Below are 24,746 nucleotides of genomic sequence, written 5' to 3'. Positions count from 1 at the left end.
GACTTGTTCTCAAACTAAGACCTTGTCGATCCTATCCAATTTATTTATTCAAACGTCTCACCAATCCATATTAATCCCAAGCGGGACCATCCATGGATTAGTGGTTTTCGTAAAAGGAGGGTTCGTGGAGTCGCCACCAATGTTTTACTCAAAACATTGGAAAAAGGGATAAGGCAATTGATTTTATAAATCAACTTTGGCCATTACAACCAGAGTTGGGTAAGGGAGTCGGTTACGCGTGGGGAAGGTGTTAGCACCCCACAGCGCCCCTTTCGGGTTCCCTATGACAGATTATTTTCTAAAATAACAGCGTAAAATTACTAAATTACCCCTATTTATTCTAAGCAATTATAAATTAACTATCTACATGATGACAGTTTAAATATGCACACAGAAAGCAGTAAAAGGAAGGATTTAAGAAGAAACCTCTTGAAGCGTGCTTTTATATATTGAGTAAAACTGGGAAGCTTTTTGGCGTTCCCTCGCTCTACAAGCTCGCTCGCTCCTTCTAAAAACTTTTAACTATGGAAATCCGGAGGATTTCCCTTCGACTAGGTTCGATCCTCAAGCAAAATGGCTCGGGGCTCAAGAACTTCGTCGGATCAACTCTCCGAGTGATTTCTAGGGCAGAACACTGCTCAAAAACCCCAGAATACTCAAGGAGAGGGTTAAAACTATCTGAAAAAGTGTGGTATGACGTCCAATTGACGTCATATTTATAGGGAATAGGCGCAATACGGGCTACAGAATCAATACGGCCGTATTGAAATTTTTGAACTTCAATACGGCCGTATTGAGTTCAATACGGCCTATTGAAATTCAGAAATTTCAATGCGGCCGTATTGAGTTCAATACGGCTGTATTGAAGTTTCAATACGGCCGTATTGATTTCAGTACGGCCGTATTGAAGTTTCAGAAACTTCAATACGCCGTATTGAGTTCACTGCGGCCGTATTGAAGCTTCAATACGGCCGTATTAAGTTCAGTACGGCCGTATTGGGCTTCATTCCCTCCACTTCCTTATTTTGAGCTATTCTAAGACCTCTAGACCTACAGAGAACCCTCCTAGGGCCTTCCAGGAGTCCTTCTGGCTGATCTTCCTTCAGTCTTCGAGAGTCTTCAAGCTTTATTTCCGACCCGGACAATTTTAGGGGTCTACACCTCCATCTCATAGATGAGGGAGAATGGAGTAACTCCTGCAGACGTGCTTACTGAAGTCCTATAGCCATGAAGAGCGAAGGGTAACATCTCATGCCAGTCTTTAAATGAGACAACCATCTTTTGCACTATTTTCTTGATGCTCTTATTGGTTGCCTCGACTGCCCCGTTCATCTTTGGCCGATATGGGGAAGAGTTGTGTTGGATCTTTGAATTCTTGGCACAGTTCTTCCACCATTTGGTTGTTCAGATTAGATCCATTATCAGTGATGATTTATTTCTCCATGCTTCCACTAGATTATTCCAAAATCTTTTGGGACAAGAGAGAAAAGAAGGGAAAGATATTTTGTTCTAAAGTTTGTGTTTTAGAGGGGATTATTTTATTTTTTGAAAAATGGATTTTGTAAGAATGGATGGCCAAGGTAGGCTTATGTGTTTAGGCTTGTTTGATTAAACACTTATGAAGTTAAAAAGTCGTGTTGTGATTCGACAACTTGGATAGCTTCCCTTGAACCTTTCTTGAATTCGGCTCGTGGTACCATCATGGATTTCTTTTGTTTTTTGATTGTCCTTATTTTTGCCTAAAACACCCTTTCGTGGTATTTTAGCGGACTTTTGTTTTTGTTCATTATTTTGTAACCCTAATTTTTGCCTAGGTCACCCCTTCGTGGGATTCCTAGCGGGTTCTTTGCTCTTATTTTTGTGCAGTCCCCTTTTTGGGTTTCCTGCCGAGCTTCTTTTATTTTGAAGGATTTATTTTTATCCATGATGGCACTTGTCAATGCCAAGGGAAGGTGCTCCAAGTCGTCACACACACCTCCACATGAAAATGATGTGGGTTTATTATTATTAAGATGATTTTAACCTCATTCATGTTTATTCAAACAAGGTTAAAAATGATGTGGTTTACAATTTTATTATAAGCAAGAAAAGAAGCAATGAAGAATGATTTTATTATAATCATAACGGAAACATGTGTCCTTATTTCATCACTGGTATGGGTCCTAATGTTGACCTCTTTTATCTCTCGGCCATGCCCCAAATTCACAGTCTCCGATTTCTCTTGACGAGTTGGAGTAAACGAGCTTCTCGTTTTAGCAGTCTTTGCAGATCCGGAGAGATGGTCTCCTCATCACTCTCCAACTCAACCCATTCACTTTTGGATCCCGGTCAGAGCGAACAATTACAGACATAATTATTTTATTGGTTCTGTTTAGGTTTAGAATTTATTAATGTTAATGGGGAAAGAGAGAAAAGAACAAAAAAGAGAGTAATATGTGAAAAATGCCTCTTTATTGATATATGTATGTAAAACTGTACAAAACCCTTATTTACATGAAAAGGTCCTCATGATCTCGGGTACTGATCACGAGTCCCTAAGAGAAAAGAAAAATATGAAGGGGCCCTATCGTGGCTTGCCATTCTCTACTCCTGCCTTGGTAGAGGATTCTTGCTCACGTCGGGCGCTGTTGAATCGAAGGTGACCCACCCAGCATCAATAAGGTCTTGGACCTTATATTTGAGAACTTTACAGTCCTCCGTTGAATGCCCCGATGCCCCCGAATGGTATAGACAATTGTCTTGTGGTTTGTACCAATCGGGGTATGGTGGATCAAATTTCCTCGGTGGAACATAAGCTAGAAGTTGCGCCTCCACTAGCTTCGGCAGGAGGTCGCTATATGTGGTCGGAAGTTTATCAAACTTCCTCACAGGCTTGTATTGCGACTTTCCCGACTTCGAAGTGGAAGAAGATGGAGAAATGGTTACAGCGTTGACTCCTCCTTCTTTCTTCTTCCCGAAGGTCTTCTTGGCTTCAAATGATTGGGAAGGCTTAGCCAGCTTCCCACTTTTAAGTCCTTGTTCCACCCTTTCCCCAATGGTGATGATGTCCGAGAAGAGTGTCGTTGTGTTCCCTATCATCTTGTCATAATAGGGACCAGTCAACGAATTGATGAATATGGACACCGTCTCCTTGTCCGACAGCGGGGGCTCTATCTGTGCCGCCAACTCCCTCCAACGTTGGGCGTACGCCTTGAAAGATTCATCATTATTCTTGCTCAAGGCTTGAAGATCTGACCTATCGGGTGTTAGGTCGATGTTATATTTGTAGCGCTTGAGAAAGGCGTCGGCCAACTGCCTCCATGTGTGTACTAGATTTCCATCTAGCTGCATATACCAGTTGAGTGCAGTTTCAGCCAAGCTCTCTTGAAAGCAATTAATTAAGAGCTTTTCATTGGTGGCATATGCAGCCATCTTGCGACAGTACATGGTGAGATGACTCTTGGGGCAAGTCGATCCCACATATTTCGGGAAATCTGGCACTTTAAATTTAGGAGGGAATTGAATGTCCCTCACTAAGCACATATCGGCGGCATCTTTGACATCAAAATCATGCCCCTCCATAGCCCTCAACCGATCCTCTAGGGCGTGGAATTGTTCTTTTGAAACCTCGGGCTCTTTGATCATAATTCCAGCCCCAAGAGGTATGGCATGTGGAGGATCTTCTTCATGCTCCTCCTCCTCTCCCTCATGATGGGACCCATGGTCACTGTGATGAGATCCATGAATGTTATGGTGACGCATGAGTTCCAACATTTGCGCCATCTGCTCTTTGAGCTGTGAAAGCTCGGTCGTGAGCTTCTTGTTTTGTTCCTCTAGCGCTTCCATTTTCTTGATTTTCTTTGCGCGTGTGAGGACAGAGAGATGACCAGCCACTTTCTAAAATGAATGTTTATTCTAATTAGCTTATTTATGATATGAATACACTCTTGATGTGAGCTTGATAATCTTTCATCTTTGAGGCGCTGCCTTTTTAAGATGAAAGTTTATCACCCTCCCTAGACTATTATCTCTCCACAACGGAGAATCTCAATAGTCACGGGTCTCTTTCACTCACATCGAGAGGGTATTAGTGAACCTATAAATGATGATGAGGATGCATGAGGTATTATTGATAATGATGCCTATGCTCCTTACTTTTATTATATTTTCACACATTGGTTTTTCCTCTCATGTCATGACATTTTCATGCATGGGGATTATTCTTTAGACCTTATCACGAGGTTATTTATTAATGCACAAACAATTGCACATAAGCATTTACACAAACAATTCACTCATCCACGAACAGTCACGAGCGAATCACGAGGTAGGGGTATCCTGCAGAAAGGTGCATATTCAAGGTAGGTTCTAACTGTTCTCACCAGTCCAAGGCCCCCAAGGTGCCCCCATTATAGGGACCCAATTCCTCTCATCGTAGGTCGATGGAAAGCTCCAACGCACCGTCGGACTCAAGTTCATGGTTATCACCTTGAGTGATGTTTTCCGACAACGGTCTACGGGCACCTATAGACCCATTCGACAACCGGCCGTACTAACATCCACTCCCTATGGTTAATCACTCATGCCCCCGGGTATAGAGGGAACTGTTGTGTGCAAAGGTTCGTGTACAGTTTGTATTTCAAACAATTGCGTAAATTTAAAAATACAACAGTTATTAAAAGCCAAATAGATAAACATGTTATCATACAAGTGAGGGGTAATAAAGTAATTTTTAACTATTATTTGTTAAAAATAATCTGTCACTCAATGGGACTGACTCTCGAAGCTTCCCCAGTGAAGTCGCCATCTGTCGCCACCGGCCCGAAACGGGCTTTCGGCATTCGCGAAGGATGGTTCGACTCTTTTATTTGTTTAAAAATATGGATTGCTAGAATGACTTATTCTCAAACTGAGACCTCGTCAAACGAGCAATTTTATTAAAAGTCTCACCAATCCATGTTAATCCCAAGCGGGACCCTCCATGGATTAGTGGTTTTCGTAAAAGGAGGGTTCGTGGAGTCGCCACCAATGTTTTACTCAAAACATTGGAAAAAGGGATAAGGCAATTGATTTTATAAATCAACTTTGGCCATTATAACCAGAGTTGGGTAAGGGAGTCGGTTACGCGTGGGGAAGGTGTTAGCACCCCACAACGCCCCTTTCGGGTTCCCTATGACAGATTATTTCTAAAAATAATAGTACAAAATTACTAAATTACCCCTATTTATTCTAAGCAATTATAAATTAACTATCTACATGATGACAGTTTAAATATGCACACAGAAAGCAGTAAAAGGAAGGACTTTAAGAAGAAACCTCTTGAAGCGTGCTTTCTATATATTTCGTAAAACTGGGAAGCTTTTTGGCGTTCCCTCGCTCTACAAGCCCGCTCGCTCCCTCCTATAAAATTTTGACTACGGAAATCCGGAGGATTTCCCTTCGACTAGGTTCGATCCTCAAGCAAAATGGCTCGGGGCTCAAGAACTTCGTCGGATCAACTCTCTGAGTGATTTCTAGGGCAGAATACTGCTCAAAAACCCCAGAATACTCAAGGAGAGGGTTGAAACTGTGTGAAAAAGTGTGAAATGACGTCCAATTGACGTCATATTTATAGGGAGCAGGCCCAATACGGGCCCTGGAGCCAATACGGCCGTATTGAAATTTTTGAACTTCAATACGGCCGTATTGAGTCAGAAATTTCAATACGGCCGTATTGAGTTCACTGCGGCTGTATTGAAGCTTCAATACGGCCGTATTGATTTCAGTACGGCCGTATTGAAGTTTCAGAAACTTCAATACGGCCGTATTGAGTTCACTGCGGCCGTATTGAAGCTTCAATACGGCCGTATTAAGTTCAGTACGGCCGTATTGGGCTTCATTCCCTCCACTTCCTTATTTTAAGCTATTCTAAGACCTCTAGACCTACAGAGAATCCTCCTAGGGCCTTCCAGGAGTCCTTCTGGCTGATCTTCCTTCAGTCTTCGAGAGTCTTCAAGCTTTATTTCCGACCCGGACAATTTTAGGGGTCTACACTTTCTAAAGCAGTTCTCTCATTTTGTTGTTGTATATGTGTTTTAACCTTCTCATGTAATTTCTTTACAAATTCAGCCCTAGATACCCCTTCTTTATGAAAATAATCAGAAGAATCTGGTAGGGGTATTAGGTCTAAAGGAGTGAGAGGGTTAAAACTATAAACAACCTCAAAAGGTGAGATTTTGGTAGTCTTATGGACTACCCTATTATAAGCGAACTCAACATGGGGCAAGTACTCATCCCAAGACTTATGGTTACCTTTAAGGACTGCCCTTAACATTGTAGATAGGGATCTATTAACGACTTCTGTTTGCCCATCAATTTGGGGATGACAAGTAGTTGAGAAAAGTATTTTAATTCCTAGCCTACTCCAAAGAGTTTTCCAAAAAATGGCTAAGGAACTTGGTGTCCCTATCTGAAACAATTGTTTTGGGTAGACCATGAAGTCTAACCACTTCCTTGAAGAAGAGTCTTGCTATGTTGCTTGCATCATCTATTTTGTGACAGGGTATAAAATGGGCCATTTTGCTAAATCTGTTCACTATCACAAAAATAGAATCCATGCCTCTCTGGGTCTTGGGCAAGCCCAAAATAAAATCTATACTTATGTCAACCCATGGAGAGTTAGCAACTAGCAATGGTGTATAGGAGCCATGAGGCATTACTTTAGACTTTTCTTGCAAGCAAGCTATACATCTAGAGCAAAAACTTTCAACATCCCTCTTCATGTGGGCCCAAAAGAATTTTTCTTTTAAAAAGCTTAGAGTCTTTTCAACTCCAAAGTGCCCCATGACTTCACCCTCATGAATTTCTTTTACAAGGAGTTTTCTAATAGAACCTTGGGGTATACATATTATTCCTTCTTTGTACAAATACCCCTCAGAAATATAGAAACCTCCTTGAGGCTTAGCTAAACACTTGGTATACTATTCATTAAGTTCGGAGTCATTGGAATACAATTCCTTAATGTGATCAAATCCCAAGATTTGAGATCCAAGGGAGACTAACAAAGTATGTCTCCTAGAAAGGGCATCAGCCACAACATTATTTTTCCCCTTCTTATATTTGATCACATATGGGAATTGTTCCAAGAACTCTACCCATTTAGCATTCCTTTTATTAAGTTTACCTTGACCCCTCAAATACTTAAGTGACTCATGGTCACTATGAATGACAAACTCCTTGGGAAAAAGGTAGTGTTCCCAAGTTTGAAGGGCCCTAACCAAAGCATAGATCTCTTTGTCATAGGTAGGGTAGTTAAGGGAGGCACCTTTGAGTTTTTCACTAAAATAAGCAATTGGGTGCCCACCCTGTAACAAACCCGCTCCTATGCCAACTCTAGAGGCATCACATTCTAGCTCAAAAGTTCTTGAAAAGTCAGGAAGAGCTAGAAGGGGTGTATGGGTGAACTTATCCTTTAAGGCTACGAAGGATTTCTCTTATTTTTCTCCCCATATAAACTCCACATTTTTCTTAACCAACTCATTTAATGGGGAGGAAAGTGTGGAGAAATTAGGAACAAATCTCCTATAGGAGCTTGCCAAACCATGGAAGCTCCTAATATCTCCAACACTTTTAGGAATGGGCCATTCTTGGATGGCCTTGATTTTCTCGGGGTCCACATGAACCCCTTTTTTGCTAATAACAAAACCTAAGAACACAACACTATCTACACAAAAGGTACATTTCTCTAGATTACCAAAAAGATGATTTTTCCTAAGGATATTAAAGACTTGCCTTAAGTGTCCTATGTGATCACTTAGGTACCTACTATATATAAGAATATCACCAAAATAAACTACAAAAAATTTACCTATACAATCCCTAAGGACATGATTCATGAGACGCATGAATGTACTAGGAGCATTGGTGAGCCCAAAGGGCATCACTAGCCATTCATATAATCCAAATTTGGTCTTGAAAGCAGTTTCCATTCATCTCCTTCTTTAATTCTAATTTGATTATAACCACTTTTAAGATCAACTTTGGAAAATATAATGGCTCCATGAAGCTCATCAAGCATGTCATCAAGCCTAGGGATAGGATGCTTATATTTAACAGTTATGTTGTTGATGGCCCTACTATTACAACACATTCTCCATTTTCCATCCTTTTTAGGGACCAACAACACAAGTACAACACAAGGACTTAAGCTCTTTCGAACCCAGCCCTTCTCCAACAACTCTTGGACTTGAGACTCTATTTCTTTAGTCTCTTGGGGGTTGGTCCTATAGGAAGGCCTATTGGGTAGGTTAGCCCCAGGCACCAAATCAATTTGATGTTTTATTCCTTTTAAAGGAGGAAGGCCCATTGGACCCCCGGGAGGAAATAGATCATCAAATTCCTTCAAAATAATTTTAACCCCTTTAGGTAGAGTTTCATGCCCACTAGTTGTGGCAGTGCAAGTTAGAGTCCCTGTACACAGAAGGATAAAAAAAGGTTGTTTAATCAAGAGGTTGGATTTTGAATTTTCTTTCTCTTCATTAACAACTTCTATGGAGGGGACTCCTTTCTCCCTAAAATTCTCTTTGTCCTTATTTCTCATGAAATTTTTTTCTTCTTCTTTCTTTTCTTTTTTTTTTTGTAATTTTCTTTCACTCTCTCTTTTGAGTTTCATTTGTGCTTGATCCTCAATCACTTGTTGAGGAGAAAGAGGATGAAGCACAAATTTCTTTTCTTTATGTGTAAAGGTTATCTCATTAGTAAGGCCATTATGCATGGTTTTCTTATCATATTGCCATGGCCTTCCTAACAAGATATGACAAGCTTCCATTGGTACTACATCACATAACACCTCATCTTCATAATTCCCAATAGAAAGCTTGACCTTTACTTGTTCGTCAACTACTAAGTCACCATCCTCATTAAGCTAATGTAGTTGATAAGGTTTAGAATGTGGACTAGTAGTTAAGCCCAACTTATCAACCAGCCTAGTGCTACAACAATTGTACCATGATCCACTATCAACAATGAGAGAACATGCATTATTTAAAACTTTGCATCTAGTATGAAAAATGTTCTCACTTTGTGATAGAGTACCACTAGGTTGGTTGTTGAGGAGATTCCTAATCATTAAGAGCTCCCCTTCATAAGGAAATGTTGACTCCACATTCTCCTCATGTTCACTTGCTTCTTCCTCACTATCACTAGTGGAAATAGTAGTCTCCTCATGACTACTATAAATGTCATGTCCCCTCATGATCATAACCTTCTTTGTGGGACATTGGGAGGCAATGTGACCTCTCCCTAAACACTTAAAGCATTTAATGTCACTAGTCCTAGAACTAGTGAGTGGAGTGACTTTCCCCTTTCCTTTATCCTTCTCTCTAGCTAGATCCTTAGAGGGTTCAAAAAAAATTTTATTTTCAAATGATTTTCCCTCCCTCTTATGATCATTCTTTAGAGATGAAGAGTGGGAGCTATCTCTTTTATAAGAAGATTTTCTCATTTTTTGTTGTTCTACCCTTACACAAAGTTGGACCAAGTCATTTAGGTTCCTGTAGGGTAGTAGCTCCACTTGGCCTCTTATCTCTAAATTAAGACCACTCAAGAATCTAGCTACAATTTTAGCTTCATCTTCTCTAATGCAAGCCCTCATCATGTAAAGCTCCATTTGTTGCCTGTACTGTTCTACAGACATATCTCTTTGTTGGAGCCTTTGGAGCTTATTCATAAGCTCCCTTCCGTAATAAGTGGGAATGTGCCTCCTCCTCATAGCACTCTTAAGATCATTCCAATATTGAATTGGAGGATCATTATGGAGGCCCCTTTCTCTTTCTAAGGCCGTCCACCAATACATGGGATGCCCTTGGAAGCTAAGGGTAGCCAGAGGGACTTTTCTCTCTTCACTTACCTTGTGGCAAGCAAAGAGTTGCTCAACTTTCATTTCCCAATCTAGATATAACTCCATATCATCCTTTCCAAAGAATTGTGGGAGGTCAACTTTGACTTCCCTAGGTCTTATTGTCCTTCTAGGTATGGGTTGGTAGTGATCCCCTTGATTCATGCTTTCGTTAGGGGATGTATATTGGGAATGTGAGCTCCTACTCCTTCTTTTATGTTTTCTCATTTCTTCTCTAAGTTTTTCCTTTTCTTGCCTAAGAATTCTCAATTCTTCCTCTAAATAAGCAAGTTGGCCTTCTCTTTCAATTTTCTCTTTTTCCTTTTGAATGACCTCTTGCTTTCTCCATAGTTTAAGTGATTTAAGCTCTTTGGTTAAGTAAGAAAGACTTTTTGGAGAGCCTTCACTTTCACTAGGAGAGGAATCTTGAGACATTTTTAGACAAAAAGGATTTTCACACAAAAATAGTTTTTAGAGAAAATAATATTTTTGGAAGTGCTAGACTTGGCACTTGGAGGTCTAAGAGTACAAATTGAACTTTGGAGGGAGGTGAGCTACTAAAGAGCCAGTTAATAACCAAGCCTCTTCAAGTAAAAATCTCTAAACCCCTTTGTACGTTTTCCTTGCACAAAACAATTTTCACAAAGATATTTTCAAAGAGAAAATAACAAACAAGTGCCTAAAGTGTACAATTAATCAATGCTTGAAAACATAAAGTGCTTGAAAACATAAATGGCATGAAAACATAAATTGCTTGAAAACTTAGATTGCTGAAAACTAAATTGCATGAAAACCTAAATTGCAAGAAAACTTAAAGACAAGAAAACATAAACTAGGCGTTTAAAGCAAGTAAACCTAGGTGAGAGCTTGGAAAGTACCAAAGACTTCCAAGGACCACTCTCACAGGTACTAGACGTTTTTTACTACTTAGAAACACTAGGGAGAGATGGAGAAAGGCACTCCAAGACATTCCCAATAAAGGCCTTGTACAAAAATTAGAGAAATTGAAAATTTACAAGAAATGAAATGCAAATTTACACCAAATGAAATGCAAATTCACACTCAAATGAAATGCAAATTCACACCAAATGAAATGTAAATTCACACTAAATAAAATTAGTGGATGCACGAAAACCAAAATTAGCCACTAAATTAGTGACAAGTTTAGAGACGGATTTTTTAAGGAAAATTTGGTAACCAAAATTTTCCGTCTCTAATCTAGTCACAAATTTTCACAAATTTGTTTTTCTCTTTGTCTTCCAATTCAGCCACCAATGTTGCAGCCCTCACTAGTGTGTCACTCCTCTTTTAGAAGTAACCTTGATGTTGGTCACTCCTAGGTGTTTAGTTTCCAAAAGGCCTTCCACCAAGAGAGAAACAAGCTCCCTAGACTTCCACCAAAGCTTTCAAAGTTGGCTTCCTTAGGAACTTGGCTTTATACACCTTCAAGAAGCACTCAACACACCTTCAAATGCTGGGAAATTAGTGCTAAAAATGAAAAGGCACAATTAAGAATAGCTACACCAAATGGTGGAAAGAAATGAGACAAGACTAGAAAGAAGTCCAAAGAAAGACAAACAACAAATAAGGCACAATTTGAAAGGCTAGCACTCAAAGGAAAACCTAACAATGGAACTAGAGTAGATTACAAAATAAAAGCTAATATTATAAAGTAAAATAAGACTCAAAGAAATGTATATGTGGCTGAACAGAAAATTGAAGACAAGGCACACAAAAATTCACAAAACCAAGAGCTATATTTCACAACAATTTTCACTCCTTGGCTTTTTCTTGTGTTCTTTCCTTTTTTTTTTCTTTTGTAATTTATTTTTTTCTTTATTTTTATTTGTTAACACAGGAGTTTAATGCCTTTTAATCAAGAATGAACCTTGGATTTCAGCATAAAAATCTGCTGCAAAAATTTTCACACAAAACAAAAGGTGTTCTTATGCAAGATTCAACTAGTGCTTCACAATCTTATACTAATTTTAGGTCCAATTTTCAAGAACTATTTTCTTTTGTTTTTCTCATGCTTTAAGAACAATAACACCTCTTTTTTGTCTCTATTTTTATGCCTTAAGAAGTGTTTTAAATTTCAGCCACAAGACAAACTCAAGGAAACCTAATAGGAAAAGTGTTTGACAATTTTTTTTGACAAAACTTGTAATGTGACATAAAAGAAACCTAACTCTAAGAAATATGCTAGAACTAATAGAAAATCATGAACTCAAATATGTAAATCAAAAGCACATGTGAGTAGGTTCAGATTTAATAACAAAATTGACGCACCAAATAAGGACTCAAAACAACACAAAAATTAGGTCAAACAAGCTAGTCTAGGATTCAACAACATACAAAGGACTACACATGACTTCTAAGACAAAACAAGTGATTCAAAAACAAAATAAATGCTAAATGAGTGTTTTCCAATCAGGGACACATGTTATAGAATGGAGAAGACTCAATCAAAAATTAAAAATGCACAAGTATAAGAGAACCTAGGCGCACAAACACAATTGATTCAAGAAGAATTAGGGAACAAGCAAACATGAATCAATTAATTCATATGAGACATATAGGATCTATCAAAATGTGTATTAGACTTAGATCCATACAGTAAACACCAATGTAGACATAGAAAAGTAAGGAACAACACGGATTCAATGAAAAAGATTAGAAACACATAACCTCAAGAGCACTAGGCTCTAGATACCAAAAATGATGGAAGGAACTTGAAGAGGATTGTTGTTCTTCAAGAGTTCCACCGCCCAAGACCTTTTCACTCTTGAGGAGACTCGTTGAAATGCTTGACGACACCTTGAAGAAGCTCCAATGGTGATAGAAGCATTGAAGGAGGTTCGGCCACTTCAAGAAGCTTGAAGAAGCTTGAGGAACCAATTCCAAAGGTTGAAGAACCTTTGAGGGAGAACCTAAAGAGAGAGTTCTCTACGGTTTAGGACTCTTGTGTTGAGAGAGAATTTTGAATTCTATTTCTCAAAATGTTCAAAAAGTGAGCTACAACGAAGGAATTAGAAATATATAGGGAGAGGTAGCTTGGAGAGCAAGCTAACCTTAACCATGGTTCACTAGGAACCATGGTGAGGTTAACTTGACTGTTCAAGGTTTAGAAACTTGGAGAGCAAGCTACTCACTTAGCTTGCTTGGTAAGCAAGCTAAGGAGAAGCTTGTGCTTCAAGCTTCTAAGCTTGAGAAGGAGAAGCTAATTCGGCCAAAAATGGAACCAAGGAGCTAAGCGGCCAAGTGGACTTATTTTACTCCAAACCATTTTAGAAAAATGTTGATTTGGTCTAGTTAGGTTCATCCAATGGGAATGAAACCTAGCTAGATCAAATCTATGAAAAATTAGGAGCAAAATGAGTCCAATAAGTAAAATTTTGCCTAGGTCCAATTCTGGCCCAATTACTAGTCACACCCTCAAGCATTGCTAAATGCCACCCCTTTTTCCTTACTGAAAAAATAGAAAATGAGTGTATCAACAAAGGAGGTTAAATGGAGTTAAACTCTCCAAGTAACCCACCTTAAAATCAATATACAATGACTAATTAAAAGCAAGTAAAGTGCCTCAGAAATACAAGGAAAAAATAACCTATAGAAGAGAACTATGTACAAAATATACACAAGTAGAACTAGGCCTTCTCTTCATGATATAGTAATCCAAGTGAATAGTACCTTGGGCTTGAGAAGCCCACTAGTCTTCAAGAGGTCCAACTCTTCTTGAATGCTCCTAGCTATAACTCTAGTGATTGGGCCCTTAGCCCATGGTCAATCACTTGGTTAGCTTGTGCTACAAGCTTCTAGCTTGGCTTGGTCCGCAAGCTTTGAAGCTTAGCTTGTTCCACATGCTTCTAAGTAACTAGGACGGTTAACTTAAGTGTAAAAAGGCTAACCATATTTCTCCTTGAAGTATGGTTAGACTAGCTTGCACCATAAGCCACCTCCTCTCTATATAAGGCTTCTCTTTCATTTTTTAAACACTTTTGGATGTTTATTGAGAATTTTCAAGTACATATTCAGAATTATTTCCCCATAAAATTCTAAAATTCTCTTTGATTTCAGTTCAATTCTCTTATCCTCTTTATACAAAAGTGTGGTGAGTTTTGAAGTGATTTATCTTCTTCCAAGAAGTGGCATCACTTGAAGAGTGTTCTTCACCTCTCAAGGTGAAAACCCAAGTCTCTATTATCTTAGGAGGCTTTGGAAAAGCTTGAGAATATCCAAGTATCCAAAGGTCTAGGGAGGAGCTTGGAGGAGAAGCCAAAGCCAATCAGATTCTCCAAGAAGTTTCCATCATTTGGAATCAGAAGATAGGTCTCCTTGGTAAAATCTTTCTTCAAATTTTTGTTGTTTTTGGTTCGATCAAAGCATGTTGTTTAGTGTCTAATTTGTTCTACTTGTTTGCTCCTTTTATTGTCTTGTATGTTGTGTGCCTGTGAATTGTTCTTGTGTTACAACTATAAATCTATAAAATAATTCACTATGTCTTGCTTGTCTTTATTCATACTTCAATCTTTGTATGTGCCTTTAGGAATTTTTTGTATGTGCTTTGTAATGTTTTAGGTTTTCTTTCATCTTATTTGGACTCCTATATAATTCGGTAAACTCATTTCTTAATCTCCTAGTTTTATCTTAGAGTCTTGTGTAGTTGCTTTACTTGTCATAACATCTATTTTGTGCCTTTTTATTTTTGAATCTATATACTTGTGTCTCTGTTTTGTTGTGGTATTATTGCTGGCTGGACATGTATTAATTCTAGATGTGCTCATTGAATGATTCCTATGCATGTTATAATACCTAACATGTTCTAGAGTCAACTTTTTGTGAACCTCAATTGCTAACTCTTTCTTAGCAATCTAAAGCCATCAATTCCGTGAGTCTTGTGTGCTTATTTTGAAAAACAAAAATAGAGTAAGAAGTGTAAAAACGAAAATCAAGAAGTGTACAAAAAAAAGAACAAACTAGTAACTAGTAACATTGAAATTTGTACTTGTACACTTACACTTCTTATTCTTTTTCTCCACCACTTGGAATCATTTTATATCATTGTTTGGCCTCTGTGTGAAGTGCTCATGTACTGTATTATACAAAAAGAGCCAAGAAGGCAACAAAAGAAAAAGAAAACAAAAGAACAAAACCTAGAAAAACAAAGTGTTGTATAAACAAATATTAGGAGCACTTGGCCTTTTAATTTTTGGGCAATTTTTCATGTGTTTTGATCTATGTCCAGTGGCTGGAAAAACACTTTGAAATACTCAAAAGAATAGCACAAATTTTATTTTATTTTTATAATCAACTATAGAGCCATTCTTAGGACTATTCCTTTAAGTGCTAGTGTTGAAATTGTCTCTTAATAATTGCTTTGTGTCATTTTGGAATTCTTTGAGTTTGTCACATTAATTCCTATTTGAGTTTAGCCTATAATAATTGTGCATTTTTAGTTTTGATTTTATTGGCATCTACATTCTCTTGATGATTGTTAAGTCTTAGTGAAGATAGTTCCATTTTCGAGACATTACACCTGCAGAAGATTGGATAATTGAGACATATTGGATTCATCTCAAAGGGGTTGCAACTTAAGGGAGATTGAGGTACTAAAATCTTTGAGTGAAACACAATGGAGAGGCTAACTTGTTTTTTTCATTTTGCAGCCAAGAATTTTTTTTGTTTTAGGAGGCATATTAAGAGACAAAGTTAGAGACGGGTTTCAGCAACAGAATCTAGAACCAATTTTGAGACGAGATTAGCGACCACTTTTGAGACGGATTTCGTTACCAGCAAGGTAAACCTGCACCTTTAGAGACTTATTTTTGTGATGGATCTACAAAACTCAATACAAGGACTCCAATTTGGTCTCTAAATTTGTCACCAAATCTGTCACTAAATTCTGTTTTCTTTTTTGTGTAAATTTTCAATTTCTTTTTATTACATCTCATTTTACTTGTAATTCATTAGCCCTATCCTTGGGTTAATCTCTTGCTTTCTTTTGTTAACTAATACTCACATTTAGGAGTGGTTGTTTTGGGAAAACCTTTGCTTTATCCCACCACTTCCTAAATAAATATTAGTAATCGCTTAGCACTTGTGGAAGTGTCCTAAAGGGCTCTAATTGTCATTTGGGCTTCCACTAGGATTCAACTAGTTTACTTGCTTTCATAGAACGTATAGTACTTGTGGAAGTGGTCTAAAGGGCTCTTAGTGTCACTTGGACTTCCACCCTAGGAAATCTGACTAGTATATGCTTTACTTTCTTTCTTTATTTGCTTTCCTTCATTAGGTTAATTTCAAATTGTATTAGGAACGTTCCAAGTTTAGAAGGCTTCATTTTCCTACTAGGGTTTTGGGCACAAACTCACACATTTACTTGAATTTGTGTGAAAATTTGTTTTGTGCGACAAGTATAAGGGGGTTTAGTAATTTCTACTTGAAAAGGCTTGGTTATTAAGTGGCTCCTTGTAGCTCACATCCCTTAATAGTACAACTTGTATAGTTAGACCTCCAAGTACTTAGTCTTGCACCAAAAAGAAAATTGTTTTGTGAAAATATTTATCACTCAATTTTTGCAATTTTTTAGAAAAAACTTGTGAAAATATTTTTCCGCAAAAAATGAATGATCATTCCCATGATAGTAGTGTGCATGGTCATCATTCCCTAAGAAGTCATAAGCGTACTAAAGAGGAACTCCATGAACTTAGGAACTATACTAGAAAAAAAAATAGAAAATGAAAAAAACAATGAAACAGTAAGAGAGTTATTAAACAAGTTAGTAGTGGGTGGTGAGACTAGCAAGCCCAAAGTCCATGATGACAATGGGCCTTCAAAGCCCAAGAGGCAAGATGGTGAGGGACCATCCAAGCCTTCTAGAGGCAAACATGTGGAAGGAGGATCACGACCCAAGATTCATCATTCAGACACTCACTCAACTTTAAGTGAAAGGTTTTATAGTATTCATCATAGTGATGGCTACTATCAAAGACCCCCTAGGCAACATAAGCCTAGGCATGAATTAAACTCTCTTAGGGAACCTAGAATTGATCTTCCTCTCTTCCATGGAAAAGACAATGTTGATGATTATTTGGATTGGGAGATGAAAGTGGAACAACTCTTCACTTACCACAATGTGAGTGAAGAGAGAAGAGTTCCCATGGCTATCCTTAGCTTTCAAGGGTATGCCATGTATTGGTGGACTTCCCTTGAAAGAGAAAGAAGAACTCATCATGAGCCTCCAATTCAATGTTGGAAAGAGCTTAGGAGTGCCTTAAGGAGAAGGCACATTCCTCCTTATTATGAGACTTTTCCTTTTCTTATAGGTCATCCCTTTAGGATTTTAGGGTATGTTGCTTGGAGACTTTAGCTCCATTTGACCTTGTATTAAGGGTAATTGATTTTCATATTTTTAGTAGTAGAAGTGGGGTGATGAATAGTAATTTGGACTATAGTGGGCCTAGGCCAATCTTTGCATATTGGGCTTATTTTTCTCCATTTAATCCAAGGAATTGATTTAGCTAGGTCTCACCTTCATTAAGTAAACCTAACTAAGCCAATTCCAACATTTTTGGATTGGATTAAGTGAAGGAACACAAGCCTAGGCTGCCTAGCTCTCTATGGTCGACTTTCCTCTACTAGCTTCTCCCACACACTTGGTTAGCTTGTGCTACAAGCTTCTAGCTTGGCTTGCATCACTAGCTTCAAAGCTATTCCACAAGATTCCAAGTAACTAGGACGATTAGCTTAAATGTAAGAAGGCTAACCATAGTTCTTCTTGAACTATGGTTAGACTAGCTTGCACCATAAGCCACCTCTTTTTATATAATTATATTTCTTTCATTTTGTAAACACTTTTGGATGTTCAGTGAGAATTGTCGCATTCATACACAGAATTCTCTCTCCTTAAAAGTCTCAAACTCTCTTTGATTTCAATCTAATTCTCTTATCCTTTTCATACAAGAGTATGGTGAGTTTTGATGTGATTCATCTTCTTCCAAGAACTGACATCACTTGAAGATGTTCTTCACCTCTCAAGGTGAAAATCGAAGTCTCTACTACCTTAGGAGCCTTTGGAAAAGGTTGAGAAGATCCAAGGAGCCAAAGGTCTAGGGAGGAACTTGGAGGAGAAGCCAAAGCCAATCGGATTCTCCAAGAAGTTTCCATCAATTTATAATTGTGGTAGTGATGGATGACTGTATAATGACTTTGTTTAAGGTGATTTGGTGGTTTGTCTTAGGATTATGATCCTTAATGTTGATAGTGATATGATAATGATTAAGTGATGAATCGAGTGTGTAGTTAAGGTGGACCTTAACTATCATGACTTGTTAATGAAGGTATATGTAATAATGATGTGATGAACTTTTGTATGAACCATATGATGGTCACATGATGTGAAGTCGAAGTTGAGGGCTTAACCATGTTATAAGTTTGGGCATGTGCATGCCTAGTCATCATGAACTAAAATGTTAAGTCAGACAAAACAATTCTCAATAAGGTTTTGAAAGAGACAAATATAATGCATATTGTTATCTCTAACAAATGTTTTAGTGTTTTAGATAAAAACATAAGTACATGCAAGTTGAAGAATAGAGAATATGCATGTACCACCTTCTACACTAGAACCAAGACAAAATGAGCTAAGCACCGGTTGAAGAATAGAGAATATAATGCATGTCAGTTACGTTGGAACGGCTGGTTCTTATATTTCAGAACGGCCCGTTCCGGGGTTCAGAACGGCCCGTTCCGATTTTGGAACGGCCCATTCCGATTTTGGAACGGCCCGTTCCGGGCTACTACAACCACCTTATTTGGCCTTTAGGCCTTCTGATGTCTTGTCTTGTTGTTTGCCTACTTCGGAAGCCCCTTCCCTTCGTAATGGAGGTCCATTTCTTTGTTTGTATGCCCCCCCCCGGACGAAATTGGGTGTCTACAGCTGCCCCTCTTTACTTGTCCTTTGGAGTAGCTATGTGTTGCTTTTCCAAAGGCAAGTAAAGACGTAGACATTTCGTCCGGGTCTCCTCCTCGTCTCTTTGGTGTTGGTGCTTCTACGTTCCTTCTCTTGGATAGGTGTATTTGCTCGTGTCCTCGCCCTTTAGAGTAGTTGAGTGTTGGTTGCATACTCTATTGGGTAACAAGGCTAACAAACTGTACAACTGATCTTCGACCTTCAAGTAGATGCTCCATTGTATCTCTTGTGATAGTGCGTTCTTTTATTTGTAGCTTGTTGAAGAGGGAGTATTTTCGTAGCTCAGCTTCCCTCACGGCTTTGTCATATACCGGATTGGGAGATGACTACAGTCTCTCCAGACCTTTCCCTCACGGCTTTGTCGTATACCGGATTGGGATGCGAGTACAGTCTCTCCAGACCTTTCCCTCACGACTTTGTCGTATACCGGATTGGGATGCGAGTACAGTCTCTCCAGACCTTTCCTTCACGGCTTTGTCATATACCGGATTGGGATGCGAGTACAGTCTCTCTAGACCTTTCCCTCACGGCTTTGTCGTATACCGGATTGGGATGTGAGTATAGTCTCTCCAGACCTTTCCCTCACAGCTTTGTCGTATACCGGATTGGGATTTGAGTACAGTCTCTCCAAACATTTCGCTCACGGCTTTGTCGTATACCGGATTGGGATGCGAGTACAATCTCTCCAGACCTTTCCCTCACGGCTTTGTTGTATACCGGATTGGGAAGCGAGTACAGTCTCTCCAGACCTTTCCCTCACGACTTTGTCGTATACCGGATTGGGGTGCGAGTACAGTCTCTCCAGACCTTTGTTGTATTTTGAGGAAACTGTCGGTGCCCTCATTGGTTTGCTTGAATTGTGGTAGATATTGCCCCAAGGATGTTGGGCAGGAGGTGTGTCGTGATGCCTCTGAGTTGGGCTACTTTTGTGTTTTGTTCAAATGTTGTCAATTGGAATTCGTGTTTCTTTTTTTGGCTTTTCTTGTTGGTGTCGTGGGATGAAAGACTGCCCCTAGGTGAATGGGCAGGAGATGTTTGATGTGCCCCTGTGTTGGTGGGCAAAGTGGATGGGTGACGGGAATTCTGGTGCTGCCCTGTGTAAGTATTGTGATGCCTCTCCAGGCGCTTGTTGCGGAGTCCTTTTGATTTATTGATGATTGATTGTTTGATTGTTGACGGATGCCCCATGGTGAGTATGGATGCATGGATGCACATGAAAATGCAAGACAGGAATGGATTGGATTTTTTATTATATTATTTTATTTTTATTTTTTTGTAAAGTGAAGTTATGCCCTTTTGTGCACACTTGTGCCCTATGCACACTATGCAATGATGCCTCTATGCTAATGCTTAAATGCAGATTGATTTTTCTTTCAAGAAATTAATCTATGCGCATTGATCAATGACATGGATTGTTAGCCTTTTAGCCGTGTCGAATTTAGTGTTGCTTTTTTGACCTGAGATTTGTGTAGTTCAGCCCTCTCGCTCGTACCTGATATGATATATTAGCCCTTAGATTAGGTGTACCTAGACTCTGTTCTAGGACACCTCCATCTTCTCCTTGTGAGTGTTCACAGTGCATACTCCGTGTATCTCTCAAATTTATCTTAATGCCATATAGGTCAAGAGGAAAGAGAGGAAGAGGATATATATATATATATATATATATATATATATATATATATATATTTTGTAAAAGTTTTGGTAGAAAGGATTTTTTTCAAAAATGGTTTATAGAAGAATGGCTGGCCGAGGTAGGCTAGTGGTTTAGGCTGATGAACAAGCACATTCAAAGTGAGGAAATCATTTTCCGCGTTAGCTTATTATTTCCTTCAAAGTTAAGCGATGACTTGGGATTGCATATTAATTAAATGATCTTATCGAGCCGCCTTTCGGTTTTCAGCTCGGGATGCTGCTTTTTCCTAACTTTTGCCTAGGTTACTTGAGATGCGTTCCCTAGCGGACATTTTCTTTTAATCCTTACTTTTGCCTAGGCTACCCTTTTTGTTTGTGGGTCTCCTAGCGGACCTTGCTCTAATTTTTGCGCAGCCCCCTTAGTGGGTTTCCTGCCAGGCTTTTGTCTTTGCAGCATTTGTGATCATCTTTCATTCCTTCATTAAAGGGCGATGCCCCTTGCACTGATCTCGTTTGGACTTTTATCCACAAGTCATGCCAAGTTTGATTGATCTTTATGTGTTCCTTATCGGGTATTAACCCATTGTTTTTAATGACATCCCTATTTCAAATGTGCTTGCTCATTTAAGGTTTGTTGATGAGGCTTAGAGTAGATAAAAGGGAGAAGAGAAATGAAATAGAAAAGTGTATGGCATTAATAATAGAATTTTCAATTTACACGTGCCCATTTAATGTAGCTCGAGGGCCCGGGCATGCCCCGAGTTCGTGATTCATACACAAAGAAGTAGAGGGAGGTTGCCCCTTAGAGAGGCCTAGGTTATCTGACTGTAAGGCTAGTCCTACACTTACTTGGATGTGGCAATTCAGAAGTTCTCGTGTAGAAGGAGGCTTTTTGGCTTCTTCTCTCATGAAAGTGTTGTCAACCCATATCTTGAGCCTTTCCTAAGAAGTAGGAATATGTAGAAGCGATGATAGAGCTTTCTATGGAGTCTTTCTTTTCAAGAGGAACATCCAAGCTGTCTCTCGATTTTCAGCTTGAACAAACATTACTCTTTTTTTTTTTTTTTTACTAGAATGCCCTTTGCGGGTTTTCATTCTAGCAGCTTCTTAATAAGCAATGCTTCTCTCTTATTGAAATCATCTTTCAAGAAAGCTCTATTCACTTTGCCTTGGTGTTTGAGGGATTCGCTCTCCTCAGGTTCTCTTTATTAACTTGCAACTCGTTAGGAGTGTGGATCCATCCATTCCTAGTCATTTTCCCATTCCACTTGGATTTCGCGGTTGTACGACACGACTTTATCCTCTTAGGGCAAGAATTGACGTCTTAAAGATTGTGGAGTTCTTTACCCTCAACTCTTTATGCATGGCTTGCTTCCATTACTTCCGATTAACGCACATAGGTTAATTTCCCTTTTTATTCTTATTTATTCTTTTACAAGGAGGAATATGTTCTAAATGAATGCAATGCAGAATGTAGAGAAAGTTAAGAATAATAAGTGTCAGTCTCATTGATTTGTTTATTTGTGAGTGCTCAAATAGATTTCGACAGTATTAAGTGAGAATCTATATTAGATTCTAAAAAGACTTACTTCAACAAACATATCAAAGCAAGGGCCCAACCAAAGTATTTTTTTTTTTAATTGCTTTGGACTTTTCTTTATGGCGCAGATACTATCGTATATTAGAGCATTCACTTTCCTTAACTTTCTATACATACGACAACCTAATCCTCCTTAGCTAATAAAATAAAATGAATGAAATTAATGAGCTAATATAGAATGCATGTCATTTTTTTTTTGCCTAATCTTTATCATGTTTCTATTGTCTAAAAGAGAATGATGCATGGTAAAGATGAGACTACCTATATTGATTTTTATTGATTTTTTTACAAAAAGGAAACTATCTATATGATGTTAATGGAATGCTGACCTAAGAATGTACAAAGGGGTATAAAATTTTATTATTATTTTTTTTATCATCTTTATTGTTTGCTTATTATAAAATTTCAATCCATCTTATTAGAATAAAATAATACAAACAAATGCACACACATATGCTCAATCAACGTACACCCACGAACGATCATGATCAAATCCTTGGTCTGTGGTCCCTGTCAAGAAAAGTGTGTTGTATTGGACGGTTCTAATCTCACTAGTCTTTAAGGCTCCCAAGGTGCCCCCATTATAGGGACCCAGTATCTCTGTCGCCGTCACCTGGCAAACTCTAAGGTCTGTCACAGTATTTCGGGCTAGAGTAACCGGTTATCACCTTGAGTGTGATTTCCGACAAGGCTCGCAGGCTCCAAGGCCAAACTTGGGCCGGTCGTACGTCAACCACTCCCTATGTTTAATACCCTCATGCCCCCGGGTGTAGGGGGAACTGTTGTGTGCAAAGGTTTGTGTACAATTTTATTTTAAACAAGTGTGCAATTTAAATAAGCAAACAAACATATATTAAAGCCAAACAAATAAAACAAATAAAGTAAAGGGGAAAAATATTTAACTTATTATTTTTATTTTATTAACTTCATCAATTAAATGGGCCTGACCCTCTTTAAACTTCCCCGGTGGAGTCGCCATCTGTCGCAACCCAAAAATTTCCGATCTTGCGACGTATGGTTTAGACATCCTTTTAAAAGTCTCATTAATTAAGGAATGCACGGACACCAGATTAATCCTTAATTAATGGTTTTGAAAATAGGTTTATGGAGTCGCCACCAATATTTTACTCAAAATATTGGAAAAAGAAAAGGTTTTTAAATATCCAATAATGGCCTTGATAACCAAAATTGGGTTCGGGGGTCGATTACGTGTAGGGAAGGTATTAAGCACCCCTACAACGCCCTAAATCGGTACCCTATGATGAAGATAACGCAATAAGAATTAATAGATTAAATATTAAATCCCCTTTAATAATGTTTATTTACATACTTAAAATATAAATTAAGCGATTTCTCTAAAATACCTACATTATGACGTTTATTATAATAAAAAGGAAATAAAAAATGAGGAATAAAAAGAAGAAAAGAAGGTTGAATGAAATACCTCTTGAACAAGCTTTATTAAATCTTCAAATATGGGAAAGGTGCTTTGTGGCGACCTTTCACACTACAGTATGCCTCACAAATCTCAAGAAATACAATAGGAGGGAGAGAGAATATAGAGATGCGACACAAATCTCAAAAAAAATATAATAGAAGGGAGAGAGATAGAGAATTTTCGTGCTCAAAGGATTCTTATTCGAAATTTCTCTCGCCGCCCGGAAAACTGTGCCCAAGGCTCCTATTTATAGGAATCAGAAGGGGACCAGAACGGCCCGTTCCAGATTCGAAACGGTCCATTCTGGGCTAATCCGTTATGGGTAAAATAAGACACTGGAATGGCCCGTTCTAAATGTGGAACGACCCGTTCCAAACCAGGGGAACGACCCGTTCCAGTTTTAGAACGGCCTGTTTTGGGCAAGTTTATTATAGGTAAAATAAGAACCTGGAACGGCCCGTTCCAAAATCGGAACGGCCCGTTCTGGGTTCAAATCTTGCATATATCAACTTGTTTTGGAACGGCCCGTTCCGTTTTTGGGAACAGCCCGTTCTGGTCTTGGAACAGCCCGTTCTGGGCTGTCATCTCTTGTTATTTCCATGCTTCGGGAGCTCCTTTCCTTCACAACGGAGGTCCATTTCCTTGTTTGTGTGCCCCCGGACGAAATTGGGTGTCTACAGACAAAAGGGAGAGAGCCGCCACTTTTGGTTTGGGTTCAAAAACGAGATAGAGAAAAACACCATTTTTGGACAGCATTTGTGCTTGCTTTTGCTGTAGCTTATTTTCTGTAGTTCTTCCCCTTATTTTTCGTTTTTCTTCTTCTTGGTCTTCCTCCATGGAAGGCTAGATTGTAATACTCTCTAACTCGGTTAAATGCATTCATTGAGGTTTATTCATTCCTGGTGTTCTTACGTTTTTAATCCTTATGAATTTGTTGTGTTGGTCTTGTTTCCATGCTTTATGGCTTCGTTTTCACTTAACTGGTTTACCTTGCTTTACTCATGGTTAGCTTAATTTTGTGAGTAGAGATGCATGCTAATGCTTCGTTTGTATGTATGGGTTGAATGATGGTAATGAAGCTTAGTGGTTACTCAGATTGAACAGAGGGTTAGATTAGTGAGAAAATTTTCGAACCAAGGATTTGATGTTATAACTGAGTTGGAGAGTTACTGTTCCATGGCTTACTGTTCATTATTTACTATTTTATTCATTTGAATTTGAAATCCCCCCATTTGTGTTTGCCTTAAAA

This window comes from Cajanus cajan, chromosome 1, assembly GCF_000230855.2.
Source record: "Cajanus cajan strain Asha chromosome 1, NIPB_CcT2T_4, whole genome shotgun sequence".
NCBI classification, from domain to species: domain Eukaryota; kingdom Viridiplantae; phylum Streptophyta; class Magnoliopsida; order Fabales; family Fabaceae; genus Cajanus; species Cajanus cajan.
The sequence above is the reverse complement of the archived record's forward strand: the minus strand, read 5'-3'. Positions refer to the sequence as shown.